The sequence below is a fragment of the Schistocerca serialis genome, chromosome 6, assembly GCF_023864345.2.
Source record: "Schistocerca serialis cubense isolate TAMUIC-IGC-003099 chromosome 6, iqSchSeri2.2, whole genome shotgun sequence".
NCBI lineage: Eukaryota > Metazoa > Arthropoda > Insecta > Orthoptera > Acrididae > Schistocerca > Schistocerca serialis.
The window spans coordinates 436,583,465-436,598,045 of NC_064643.1; the positions used below are offsets into that span (position 1 = coordinate 436,583,465).

The 14,581-nt window shown below is 39.1% G+C and overlaps 1 protein-coding gene across 4 annotated transcripts in view; it reads right to left on the bottom strand.

Moving 5' to 3' along the window:
• The window catches only part of LOC126484042 (ribitol-5-phosphate transferase FKTN-like), a 93,806-nt gene extending 79,882 nt beyond the window's left edge, over positions 1-13,924 (bottom strand). Inside the window, exons 1-2 of one of the 4 annotated variants that reach the window (XM_050107379.1) lie at positions 13,725-13,922; positions 13,472-13,617 (exon numbers count right to left, since the gene is read on the bottom strand). The gene's annotated coding sequence lies outside the window, so the exon portion shown is untranslated. Of the gene's footprint in view, positions 1-13,471 lie in introns of all 4 variants that reach the window. The other 3 variants (XM_050107380.1, XM_050107381.1, XM_050107378.1) reach the window with 3 other exon arrangements.
• Positions 13,925-14,581: the final 657 nt, after the last annotated feature.

Below are 14,581 nucleotides of genomic sequence, written 5' to 3' on the forward strand. Positions count from 1 at the left end.
GCAGATAATTTTTTTTTGAGTATTTGAACGTTCTCTGAATAGTGTAAAATGTTCTGTGCTTTTGTTAATGTATGTGCATATATGCTTCTCTCTAGAATGCTATACCATTTTTCCAAGTTATGTAGGTTATATTGTGTACTCTTCTGTAGAGTAAGGATGAATGGGACTACATATACATGAAATGAATATGTTTGCTAATGTCTTGTTTAACGATGGACTTATTGTTTCATAGAATGAGACTGGATTATCATCTGTGCATGTAGAAATGAATAATACTGTATGTGTCTAGTTTTGAGAGTGATGTGTATAAAGTGTTTGAATTATTAGTGTGTTTATTGTATGCTCATAATATGTATTACTTTTTTTACCCAACTGAAGTTGGATGGATAATTTTTTTTATTTTTTTTTTTTTTTACAGCTGACACCGTTTAAGTGTTAATGGATGTTTCCTTGATGTATCCCTGGTGGGAAACCTCAATGAAACATGGGGCTTGTGTAACACCACAATTAATTCTGTAAATATTTTGTAATGATTAATTCTGTTTAATGTCAAGTATGTATTTTTTTTTTACTATGTAATGTCTTTGACCTATTGTAATGAAGTGAAAAGCTGTGTAAAATGTTTTCTCTTTGCCATTTAAATTCTTTGTATTAATCGGAGGAAAATCTTATATAATTATGTGGCTTTTGTGTCTGCATGTTAAAGTATTTAAATATTAGGATTTTTTAAAATATGTTTGTTTACAACTATGTATGAGCTGGTTCATACCTAGGGACTTGCATTGTATAAAATGAAAAGCAACAGTATTTCCCATTTGTAACGGAAGTGAGTTGGCTCGCACCAAAATGTGCTTGGTGCAGGCTAAAAGGTTGATGTGGCACTCAGTCTGGGTGCCCAGTGAGAGGGCACAGTTAGTCAGCAGCTAGCTACTGGATAGTTTTGGTCTGAACAACAATAGAGTGAGCTGTGTGTACGGCTATAAAATGGTGCTCTATAAATGAAAAAGACTCTAATGTTGGAAATGTCGTCACCAAGAAGAAGATAATAGAGCCAATTACATCTAGAGGAGAGACCAGGTAGCAACCATGTACTCGCCACCAATACTGCGCCATCACTTCAGCAAAATCTAAGGGGTCAGATTTTGGTCAAAGTATGAACCAGTACATTTATGTGTTGTTTAATTTGCAATGATAAGGCAAATTATTTTAAACTGTGTGTCCAACCCTTGAATTGGTTCCTCTCATCATACCTCTTAGGATCCATTCCACATAATTACTAACATCCAAGTATCCTGTATGTGAAAAACGATTGAAAATAAGTGATTGTTGGGGTTGCTTAATTCTGAATGCAAGAAGATGTATAGAAATACTGTGGGTTTCATTGAAATCAAGGGAGGTAGTTAGTATTGCATTTATGAAAACCTCCATAATGTTTGATATGTTTCTTAATTCAAAGTATTTGTGCTTCAAAGATTAACTGCATTTAATTCTGCCAAGGAAAATTACTGGTTGTGCTAATAACAAAAGGAAGCGTGTTATTTTGAGGTTATTTAGAGTAAAATGCATTTAAAGTCATACTTAAGAACCTGTATGAAATATCACTGGCTTTAACTGTTTTAAAAGTCCTTCGAGGTGAGTGAAATTTGAATAAAAGAATAATACCAAAATTTGCACATTAAAAATTGTCTCGGAAAGTGTGTTTAGTTTGCTTTACCGTAGTTAACAGTTCAAGAGTTCCCAATTTAGAGTGGCTTAAAATAAATAAACCTACTTGAATAATGAATATATTAATTGCAGTTGAAGTAAATTTTGTGTGCTTTGTGTAGTAAAAATTGGAAAGACAGTTTGAGGGCCCCACCTATGTCTTTGCCTATAAAAGACAAAGTTACAGTAATTGCTTTTATTCATAAAAATAGAAATAAGATTGCTTTATATTGAGTGTAAAAATCTTGTTGCCAGTGACTTTTAATTATATTTGTACTATATGAAAAGTAACTATTGAAACAGGACCAAGTATATGCCCATTTTTGGTTTAGTAGTATCTTTCACAACAATTGATGATGAGATAATTTATATGTGACAAAGTATTACCGTTGAGAAGAGATAAATTGTTCCTGTTAGAGCTTTCACATACTATTTATGACTGCTAGTACTCACTGTATCACTATCTTATTATAGTAGTTTCATTGCACTTCTCTGGGAAAGAAGTAATGGTAGCTTTCCTTTACCAGAATTCAATACATATTCTTTAAAAGTGATGTTTCATATTACTATGCCTACTCAGGCTAGTGTCCATATTTTATTTCATTTAAGTAACCTTGGTTGCTTAAAACATTTTTCCAAATTTCAATCTTTAGCTTTCTGGTTTCTACTGTTATATTAAATTCAGGTTCAATAATCCAAATCCATTAGGTAACTCGCGATCAATTTTACTTAAATCCTCCCAGAGGGTAACATTTACTGCATCGTAATACCATATTTGGTGATACACATTGTTTGTTGATATAATACGCGATGCAGTATAGTGTTATAACCTGACAAGAGAAAATTGATGTTTGATGTTAACTTTGAATCCACAATGACCTTAAATGAGAAAGAAGCATTAGTATCATTGAAGCAAGTTGTTACAAAGTTCTTAGGACATAAAAAAAAACAGAATTTGTTTCTATTACAGCCAGAATGTTAAAGAAGTTTACAACTTTAGGATGTTTAATGACCCTGAAAGTTCACTTTTCTAACGGTCACCCTGGTTACTACCCGGACAATATGGGAGATGTTAGTGAGTAGCAAGGAGAGCATTTTCACCAGGACATCAAAGTGATGGAAAAACGTTACCAAGGCCGCTGGAACACCCACATGATGGGGGACTACTGTTGGTCATTTCACCGAGAAGTGCAGCAAGCGACTCATCGTAGAAAAAGTTACACAAGAAGCTGAATGAACAATGAGAAAGAAAATACAAACCAATTCCAGCTGACAAGTGAGACCTCTATTAACACATCCTTGTTTCAAATAGCTTACTGTAAATACAAACCATGTTTATGTTGTAACAAAGCGTTTCATTAATTTCCCCATTTACCATATAGCATAGGATTTTTATACTATATAATAAAAAGCATATTGCTCAAAAGCTATGGGTGATACAAAAAGAAAATTGGCTAGATTTGTATTCAGCTCATTAAAATCCATAAAGATCAGCTATCAAAGTAAAAAAAGGTTTTAAAAAAAAAAATTTGTTGGCCTCTGCCATTAATGAGGAAGTATGGAATCAAATTGGGGAGAAAAGGAATTTGTGGCACAACTTGATGGTTGATAAGCACATCCTTTAACATCAGGAACTATCAATATGGTAGTGGAAGGGAGAGGGGGAGTGGGAGGTGGAGTGGGAGGGAGAGGGGGGGGGGGGAGAGAGAGAGAGAGAGAGAGAGAGAGAGAGAGAGAGATTTTTTTTGTGTGTGTGTGTGTGTGTGTGTGTGTGTGTGTGTGTAGGCGCGCGCTTGGTTTTTGGGGGTACCAGGCTAAAATTGTAGAGGGATACCGAGGCTCAGTACAGTGAGCAGGTTCGAATGGACATAGGTTGCAGTAATTATGCAGCAGAAAAGAGATAGTACATTTCAGTCCTATTAAAGAGGAAGAGACTCATTTATGGCCAAATTGTTTCAGAGCTTGCTGGTGCCTCAGGCATTCATTTCCCCCTGAATCATTTTCTAATGGCTGTGTACAGCCAATTTATATTGCCAAGGCTGACACTGCTATACAAATTGTGGTTCAGTAGTGAAACATGTTTCTAGGCACCAGTGAGTGTGAAACAAGCGAGGAATCTCATTGTCATATTGTCATCAACACAAGAACTCCACTGCACAACATAGCAGCATATATTGTCCATTCCATAAAATGCGATTTATGATATAAAACATGTTTGATGCACAACGTAAGTTAATAGTCCTCAGTTAGACAGTTCTCATCCAATGTCAAGACCTTACAAACTATGGCATCATAACCATATAACATGTAATACGGTAAGATTGTGATTATTATATATATTATTGTCCATTACCTAAAGTTTAAATTATAATGTTAAAAACGTGTTTGTTGCAGAACATAAATGAAAAGTGTTCACTTTAACAATTCCTCAGTCAATGACATCACCTAACAAACTTAAGTGTTTCAACCATTTAAGCTGTAAAATTGTGTACTTTAATTATTGATTATGCTTAATATGTAATTATTTATTATACTTAATATTGTCCATTTGGTATTTATTTTTATTTATTTTAAAGTGTAATGTCAATGTTAAGAATCAAGTTCATGCACAATACCATATGCAAGTGTATTGTATGTTTGCTTATAATGTTTGGATACCTAAGAACTAGTGCCCCTTCCAGATGTTAGTCAGTTGTTTCCTGAAGATGGCCAAGTAATATGTAAACTAGTTTGAGATAAACAAAAACAGTGTTTTTGTTATTCAACCTTAAATGTGGAACTGTCCTACAAAGATGTTACAGAACAATCCATAATTAGTCTCAGTTTTAACTACATTTAACCTAAGATAAATAAAAGTTTTGCTAATGCTGTATAGATCAACTTAGTAGTAATTCAGATTTGATAGTAATAAGGATTGATTAGTGAAGATATGCCAAGGTATCTAGGAATAGCTTGCACTGAAAAGGGAAGTAGAGGGGATAAACTGCAGGCTTGAACATAGATTAGAATGTGCAAATGACATTTCAGAGGATGTTGAGGCCAACTGAAGGGTGCGATTCAAACAGTCTGCTTTGATCCATGACTTAACTGTGTTGTGTGATGTCATGGTGGCAGATCGTATTTGTGATGGCATGCTGCAGAATTTGTTGGTGATCCCTTGTGAGTCATTTGATATTGTGGATAGTGTCTGTCAGGTTTGTACTGGAAGAGTTTGTGGTCGTTCACTTGTGAGGTACTTTGAAATTGGGTGCTGATGCACATTGTCACCAATTTCGCTGTTTTTCTTGTTGATGTTTGGTAACTGTGTTGAACTGTGGTTAACAGGTATTGCAGATACAGTTTACCATTGTTGTTTGGTTAGTTTTTTTGTACATGTTATGTGAGTTTTGGTTTGTTATACTGTGGGCCTTGTTTTAGACAGCTAGGGCAAGTGAACGTTTGTGTAATAGATTTGACGGTTTGGGTGTGTTGCTTTTTAGTACTGCAGGCTTCTTTCTCATTACCAAATAGATCAAATGAATTTTGTAGCACCAGGTTTTTGAGTTGTGTTGGAATTATTACTACTGAGGGTTTCTTTTGAGCTACTGAATGTTGTCATATATTCAGCCTGTCTTGGCCCAAAAGATCCTACTTAGTGTGGTTGTCATTAAAGTTTCATTTTATTGCTGGAGTTAAATATTGTGCGCATTATTTATGATTGGTCGCAATCGTAATGAGTGACATCATGGTTGTCATATTATTTATGCTTGAAATACGGGCGTCCACAATCCTGATGTAAATGTTGTGTGACTAGGGCCTCCCGTTGGGTAGACCGTTTGCCGGGTGCAAGTCTTTTGATTTGACGCCACTTCAGCGACTATCGCGTAGATGAGGGTGAAAAGACGATGATTAGGACAACATAACACGCAGTCCCTGAGTGGAGAAAATCTCCGAGCAAGCCAGGAATCGAACCTGGGCCCTTAGGATTGACATTCTGTCATGTTAACCATTCAGCTACCGGGGGCGGACACCATCCTGATGACATCATGTGTCAAAACAGACATGTGTATGCACTATTTTAAGTTTTTCCAGATGGTGACTATGACAGGTATGCTAATATGGAAACACTGATAGAGGACAAGAAGAAATGGTGGATGGCAGCATACCAATCTATTAAAGAAACGCATGAGACAATACAGTACAGTGGAAGGCAGGAGCTGATCTTCAAAATAAGAAACAGATTTTGAATAGCGTCAGTCTTACGTTAAGACCTGAGTTATAAAAGCACATGCTAACCCCACTAAGTAATTACGTATTGTAGTTTAGGGCGGTAGCCTACTGAGTAATGAGCAGGACACTTGTATTCGGTATTTCAGCAATCAGTACAATGAGTCATTTGCGTTGTTCAATGATTCTTAGAGATATAGCGGAGTCAGAACACAAAGATCAAGAGAAAGAAGAGCAATCAGGGTTTAGATACTGTGTTTCAATTGAAGCAAGTAAGACAGGAAAGATCAAACACCAACCAAGAAAGCCATCTTTTGTTTGTAGATCTTCATACTGTACCTAACCAAATACTCTGCAAAGGGCAGGTCAACTGAAGCGTCCAATTCCACCCATTGGCTTTGACCCACGACGTAAGGCTGTTGTGATGTGTGATGTCACGACAGCGCGGAGTTTAGTTCGTGAGAGTGGCATGTTTGTGGGTGCCGTTTTGATGTGATCGGTGGTGCTCTCTCGTGGTGTGTTTATGTGCTGTGTGATGTTTTTGGTTTAGTTTGCGTGTGTGGCATGTCTAATAGGTGGTGTATTGTTGCAGTTGGTGGTTCTCTCTGGTGCTGTGTTTATGGGCAGCGTGTTATGTGGCGTATGGGGTTCACTTGTGTGGTAGCATTGCACGTGTGTAGTATTGGTAGTGACTGTGCTTTCAGTGGAATATTTTTCAGTGAGTTAACGATTTCGGTTTTGTTATGTCGACGTTATTGTAGTTTTTTTTTCTGTTCAACGTGAGTGAATTTTGGTAAATTGCTTTGTTTATTCCTTTAGTAGGTATGGATATGACTGACAATATGTGGAGATGTCGTAATGAAGGTCAACGGAAGTGTTAAATTGCAATTTTGATTTTCTATGGTCTCCCCCCCCCCCCCCCCCCCCTCCAGTGGGATTAAGTGTGGTGGTGGTGAAAGTTTTGAGTAGTGTGGTATCGATAGTTGCTGTTGACCTATGTAGGTCGAGGGAAGTGATCAATTCCAGTGGATTTTCTGTATAGTGTGGCCTGAGCTCCCAGTTGGTGCACATAGACAGCACAGAAAGATACGTATATAGCTTCTTTTCTGTGTTTACTTCGTAGATTCTTACTTAAATTGCTTGTGAGTTTCGTATAGGAGGTGTAATTTCGAGTTTTAGTTACTGAAATCGTAAATTCAGGCAGATTGTAGCGCAGTTGTTAGGCATTTGTACATGTTAGTTCATACATTCTTTGCGTGTTTCCCTTGCGTTATCTAGGCACGGACTCGTGTTTGAGTAACTGTTGTTCAACATCAATTAGAATAGACAGGAACTGTGATTGCTGTGTTCGGATGAGGGCTGAGTTGGCATCCTATCGCTCACAGCTGCAGACGGCGCTGACTTCGGTCACGCAGCTTGAGGCTGTTGCCAATGGGCACCACTGTGGGGAGCCGGACTTGGGTATCACGGGGATGTCAACCTCGTCCCGTCTGTTCCCAGATCGGTCTGCCGCTGTGGTTGCCCCGGTTGCTGCCCGCAGTGGGGCTGAGCCCTCGCCTGTGGTTGATTGGCAGGTCGTTCCAAGGCGTGGCAGGCAGCGAAAGACGTCCCCGGAGGCTGATCAGAAAGCCTCCCCAGTGCGTCTGACAAACAGGTTTCAGGTACTGTCTCTGGCTGAGCCAGATGCAGCTGCCTGCCCTGTTTCAGAGGATGGTTCTCAGCCTTCAAGGTCCAGGCAATCGCAGAGGGTGGGCTTATTGGTAGTTGGGAGCTCCAATGTCATGCGTGTAATGGGGCCCCTTAGGGATATGGCGGCTAAGGAGGGGAAGAAATCCAGTGTGCACTCCGTGTGCATTCCGGGTGGAGTCATTCCTGATGTGGATAGGGTCCTTCCGGATGCCATGAAGAGCACAGGGTGCAGCCAGCTGCAGGTGGTGGCACATGTAGGCACTAATGACGTGTGTCACTTTGGATCTGAGGAAATTCTCTCTGCATTCCAGCGGCTATCTGATTTGATGAAGGCTGCCGGTCTTGCTTACGAGATGAAGGCAGAGCTCACCATCTGCAGCATCGTTGACAGCACCGACTGCGGACCTTTGGTGCAGAGCCAGTTGGAGGGTCTGAATCAGAGGCTCAGACAGTTTTGCGATCGTGTTGACTGCAGATTCCTTGACTTGCGCCATAGGGTGGTGGGGTTTCGGGTTCCGCTGAATAGGTCAGGAGTTCACTACACTCAGCTGGCAGCTACACGGGTAGCTGAGGCTGTGTGGCATGGACTGGGCAGTTTTTTTAGGTTAGAAGGACTCAGGAAAGTACGGGGTGGGCTGTAATCTCAAAGGGTGCATGGCAAATACAGTACGTGCTTGGATCAAGGAACAGTCGGAATTGTAGTTGTAAATTGTTGTAGTTGTGCTAGGAAAGTCCCTGAGCTTCAAGCGCTAATAGAAAGCACAGAAGCTGAAATCGTTATAGGTACAGAAAGCTGGCTAAAGCCTGAAATAAGTTCTGCAGAAATTTTTACGAAGTCTCAGACGGTGTTCAGGAAAGATAGATTAGGCAGAATTGGTGGTGGAGTGTTTGTGTCTGTCAGTAGTGGTTTATCTTGTAGTGAAGTCGAAGTAGGTACTCCGTGCGAATTGGTATGGGTGGAGGTTATACTTAACAGCCGAACTAAGTTAATAATTGGCTCCTTCTACCGACCCCCAGACCCCGATGATATAGTTGCTGAACAGTTCAGAGAAAATTTGAGTCTCGTAACAAATAAATACCCCACTCATACGGTTATAGTTGGTGGGAACTTCAACCTTCCCTCATTATGTTGCCAAAAATACTTGTTCAAAACCGCTGGTAGGCAGAAAACAACTTCCGAGACTGTCGTAAATGCTTTCTCCGAAAATTATTTCGAGCAGTTAGTCAAAGAACCCACGCGAATTGTAAATGGTTGCGAAGACACACTTGACCTCTTAGCCACAAACAATCCAGAGCTAGTAGAGAGCATAATGACTGATACAGGGATTAGTGATCACAAGGTCATTGAAACTAGGCTCAATACCGTTTCTTCCAAATCCACCAGAAACAAACGCAAAATAATTTTATTTAAAAAAGCGGATAAAGTGTCAATAGAAGCCTTCTTAAGAGACAATCTCCATTCCTCCGAACTGACTATGCAAATGTAGGCGAGATGTGGCTCAAATTCAAAGATACAGTAGCAACAGCAATTGTGATATTCATACCTCATAAATTGGTAAGAGATGGAACTGATCCCTCATGGTACACAAAACAGGTCCGAACACTGTTGCAGAGGCAACGGAAAAAGCACGTGAAGTTCAGAAGAACACAAAATCCTGAAGATTAGCTAAAATTTAAAGACGTGCGAAATTAGGCACGGACTTCAAAGCGAGATGCCTTTAATAGGCTCCACAATGAAACATGGTCTCGAAATTTGGTAGAAAATCCGAAGAAATTCTGGTCGTATGTAAAGTACACAAGCGGCAAGACGCAGTCAATACCTCTGCTGCGCAGTGCCGATGAAGCCGTTACTGACGACTGTGCCGCTAAAGCGGAGTAATTGAACGCAGTTTTCCGAAATTCCTTCATCAGGGAAGACGAATGGAATATTCCAGAATTTGAAACACGAACAGCTGCTAGCATGAGTTTCTTAGAAGTAGATACCTTAGGGGTTGCGAAGCAACTCATATCACTTGATACGGGCATGTCTTCAGGTCCAGATTGTATACCGATTAGGTTCCTTTCAGATTACGCTGATATAATAGCTCCCTACTTAGCAATCATATACAACCGCTCGCTCACCGACAGATCTGTACCTACAGATTGGAAAATTGCGCAGGTCGCACCAGTGTTTAAGAAGGGTAGTAGGAGTAATCCATCGAACTACAGACCTATATCATTGACGTCGGTTTGCAGTAGGGTTTTGGAGCATACACTGTATTCAAACATTATGAATCACCTCGAAGGGGACGATCTATTGATACGTAATCAGCATGGTTTCAGAAAACATCGTTCTTGTGCAACGCAGCTAACTCTTTATTCGCACGAAGTAATGGCCGCTATCGTCAGGGGATCTCAAGTTGATTCCCTATTTCTAGATTCCCGGAAAGCTTTTGACACCGTTCCTCACAAGCGACTTCTAATCAAGCTGCAGGCCTATGGGATATAGTCTCAGTTATGCGACTGGATTCGTGATTTCGTCAGGAAGGTCGCAGTTCGTAGTAATAGATGGCAAATCATCGAGTAAAACTGAAATGATATCAGGTGTTCCCCAGGTAAGCGTCCTGGGACTTCTGCTGTTCCTGATCTATATAAATGACCTAGGTGACAATCTGAGCAGTTCTCTTAGGTTGTTCACAGATGATGCTGTAATTTACTGTCTAGTAAGGTCATCCAGAGACCAGTATCAGTTGCAAAATGATTTAGAAAAAGATTGCTGTATGGTGTGGCAGGTGGCAGTTGACGCTAAATAACGAAAAGTGTGAGGTGATCCACGAGTTCCAAAAGAAATCCGTTGGAATTCGATTACTCGATAAATAGTACAATTCTCAAGGCTGTCAATTCAACTAAGTACCTGGGTGTTAAAATTACGAACAACTTCAGTTGGAAAGACCACATAGATAATATTGTGGGGAAGGGGAGCCAAAGGTTGTGTTTCATTGGCAGGACACTTAGAAGATGCAACAAGTCCACTAAAGAGACAACTTACACTACACTCATTCGTCCTCTGTTAGAATATTGCTGCGCGGTGTGGGATCCTTACCAGGTGGGATTGACTGAGGACATCGAAAGGGTGCAAAAAAGGGCAGCTCGTTTTGTATTATCACATAATAGGGGAGAGAGTGTGGCAGATATGATACACAAGTTGGGATGGAAGTCATTAAAGCAAAGACATTTTTCGTCGCGGCGAGATCTATTTACGAAATTTCAATCACCAACTTTCTCTTCTGAATGCGAAAATATTTTGTTGAGCCCAACCTACATAGGTAGGAATGATCATCAAAATAAAATAAGAGAAATCAGAGCTCGAACAGAAAGGTTTAGGTGTTCGTTTTTCCTGCGTGCTATTCGGGAGTGGAATGGTAGAGAGATAGTATGATTGTGGTTCAATGAACCCCCTGCCAAGCACTTAAATGTGAACTGCCGAGTAATCGTGTAGATGTAGATGATGTCATATGCGCCATATTGGAGTCGTAGTGGATGGTCGTTTCCGCCATATCTGTGACATCATGGGTCAAAGCAGACGGGTGGAATCAGACGCTTCCGTATTTCCAAAGGGCTACAGGATTCAAATATCAATCAAACTTTAACATGTGCTCTCCAAAATTTGTATAATGGTTCAACATCAAGAATAAAACCTATTCATAGAACTATCTCTAAAGTTTCCTGTCACTAAGGGTTTGTATCAAGGCTATCATGTGCCACATATCCTGTTTAGAATATAAACAGTAAAAATCAATGAAGTAATGCAGAGAAATCATTATAGGTATGTGTGAAACCTGCTGGTATACACTGAAATGCACAGACAATCAAGTCATGATTGACAAAAAGGTCATCAAGAATTATAGCATGAAAACTACAACTAGAGGTAGAGTATAAACAATGGAGCTTGGAGCTTAACATCAAGAGAACAAAATATCTTCCAACAGAGGCAGAACTATCCAGCATGAATACAAGATACGGAGGAAAATGCGGCTCACAGTAGTTACACATATCTAGAAACAGAATTTGATACCACCTTTAAAAATGATGAAATCACAAAACAAATAACTCAAGCTAGAACACTGATTTCTTGTTTAAACAGAATCTTCTGGAGTAGCAAAACAGGAAAGAAACAGAAACACATTATCCACTGAACTATAATTAAAAGTTGCTTGTTACATGGTGCACAGACATGAAGAGTTACATCTAGAAAGTGGCGATTAATTCGGAGGCCACTGAAATAGATGTGTTCATACGATCACTGGGAATATCCAGAACCAAGAAAATACGTAATGAAGAGTTCGGTTATGGATGGATGCAGAAGGGTCTTTCAAACATGATATAGAATCTAAACAATTAATATACTGTGGCCATGCCCAATCAATATAAAAGTCTCCACCAATTTAAGAGATCAATGGCACTATAAAGAATCATGGAGACTAGGGATCAGATACTGCTGGAAGGGTCCTAAAACTAATATATTATAATTTGCTCCCTGTAGGCATGTATGAAGTTAAATCTTCTGCTCTATGAACACATTCAGGTAATTTCAGCACACAAGTGCAGATATTAGATAGCTGGTACATTCAATGAGAGGACTTGGCTTACAATAAAATAACATTCTGCATAGTCTAACAGTAAATATGAGTTCAAATCAATCTAGCTCAAAGCCTCAAACTGACATTCCTGTTTGACAATGGGAACAACGTGAACAAAAGCATTGGGACATTAGGGAAACTGAAAAAAAAAAAAAATAAATAAATAAAATAGGATGTGGATAAAAACATGTAGGCCTACACTTTACCACGCTACAAACATTTCTGTTGCTAAGATTGAAAGACATTCAAGCTGTTACCATATTTTTATAAGGAGCATGTCAGGTACGAACCTGAACAGAACAAGGGCCATTCCTCAACTTGGTTTCAGATGAAGCATGGTTTAAACAGAGTTTGAAAGACTTTTTGATAGACAACTCCTTCTCTAGATGAATATCTCAACAGAGACTGTTACGCCAATTTAAGTAAAAATGTTCATTAGATTTCAGTTTTGACAGCACTTGGTCACAACAGTCAAAATTAGGTATTTTATGTATGACAAATTTATTAATAGTGCATAACAATGTTTCATTCTGACAGCGTGTTCATTCTGTAAATATTAGCTGTTCCAGTTTACCCCATCATATTTATCTATTTCAACAATCTCCTAACAAATGATCATGGTAGTACTATATTGAAATGTTTTATATTATACTTTCTGACATGTTCCACATCCACGAGCATCATCTCTTTTTTTGGGCCTATGGAACGAAAACTGAATCTGAATAGGATGGTCCACATGCAATCATCAATTTTGCTCGCGTATATGTATGAGACACAACCAATTAAATTTTCTGCAACATTTCAACTCCTCCCCATCTCTTTTCCACGAGTAAATTGCATATGATGGTCGCTGCATACTATACAGAATCAACAGGACTTTCAACTTCAGTGTAGGCAGTTTGTTGCCTATAACGCTTGTACCTTTCGTCAATGTCGTGTAGGGCCTACTTATATTTGGGACTTCAGTCTTAACAGTTCCCTCTGATCCATTAGCAACGGGTAGTCGGCTACCGAACTTTCTTCTGTCGAAAAAGCATTTTTGAATAAAACAATATACGTAATGGAAAATAACGGTCTAGTGTTACATTTCTTAGTGACTATCATTACTAATCGCTATATCTTTAACAAAAGACTGGAACCCTGCTTCGCTTTGTGTTGAAGGCATTTAAATGACAACCATATAATTTAACTTCAAATACATACAATACTTATGCTTAAAATTACACAGAATGAGACACAGCTCCTTAACATACTTGTACGAATGATCTCATTTTATCTCTTCTCTTGTCTCCAGCTAAAGCACTGTTTTTGTTGATTTACAGTGAGAACACCGTGTGTGGTTAACCCTCGGAAGATGCATTATAGCTCTGCTGTCATAAACTCTCCAAGAGATAGAAATCTATTCTCGAGATAACACGCATAATTATTAGCACGTTCCATGGTTTCGCCAGCATTACACATTTGTTACAATATACATTCGAAAACTACAGCACATAACACACCTACATTTGAAAACATTTTCATACTCCCTCCATCCTACTATCACCGATGCTCGATGCTGTCAGATCGAGATATCGACTAGAGATTCCAATTAAATTATATCGTTCAACAACAACAATTGCAAGATACGGATACTGAGGAATTTAGATATTATCGAGTTATTTTCCGTGATAACACTACTTTTCTGTGTTGTGGGCGCCAGTGTTTCTGGTGTGCTGCACGCTATCGACTCTGCTCTCGCCCTGGTTACAACTGGGAAGCCTAACAGACACATCATTGTGGTCCAAAACCACTCGGAAGTGACGTCAAAATGACGTATAGTATACACAAACGCGCTGCACACTTGTCGACTGATCGAGATCTGTGGTCGAATCGAGTTAGCGGGAAAAGCGTCTGCTTTGTTCTTCACTGTCATACTGAATTACTGACCGTGTATCTTGAGTGGTTGTGTTTTCGCTATCGAGCAAAATGTCTCAGGTGTATGAAAACATCTTTCGTGACGCTCTGAAAGATTTCAGAGGATGGCCTGATTTCAGGCTATTGTAATTCGTTGGAGGAGGTAATAATAATTTTATGTTAGAATTGGCTGGCAAAAATATGCGCCTTTAAAGACATTATGAACTCTAGAATATAACTTTTTTTCTGCTGCCAGTTAAGATTTCATTTTAATAAATTTTACATGTCGCTTTCCGCGATCTGATTCCAATTTTTATGTGAGTTTTTTATGTATTATGCAGTTTTTTCTTTGTTTTCGTTGTGAGGTGCTGCATTGTTACATTACCTTTACTGTAACATATACACGTGGAATATTGTAATTAATGATCGCTGTTTAGGAAGTTAATGGCAACTTTGTTTCAAAATTC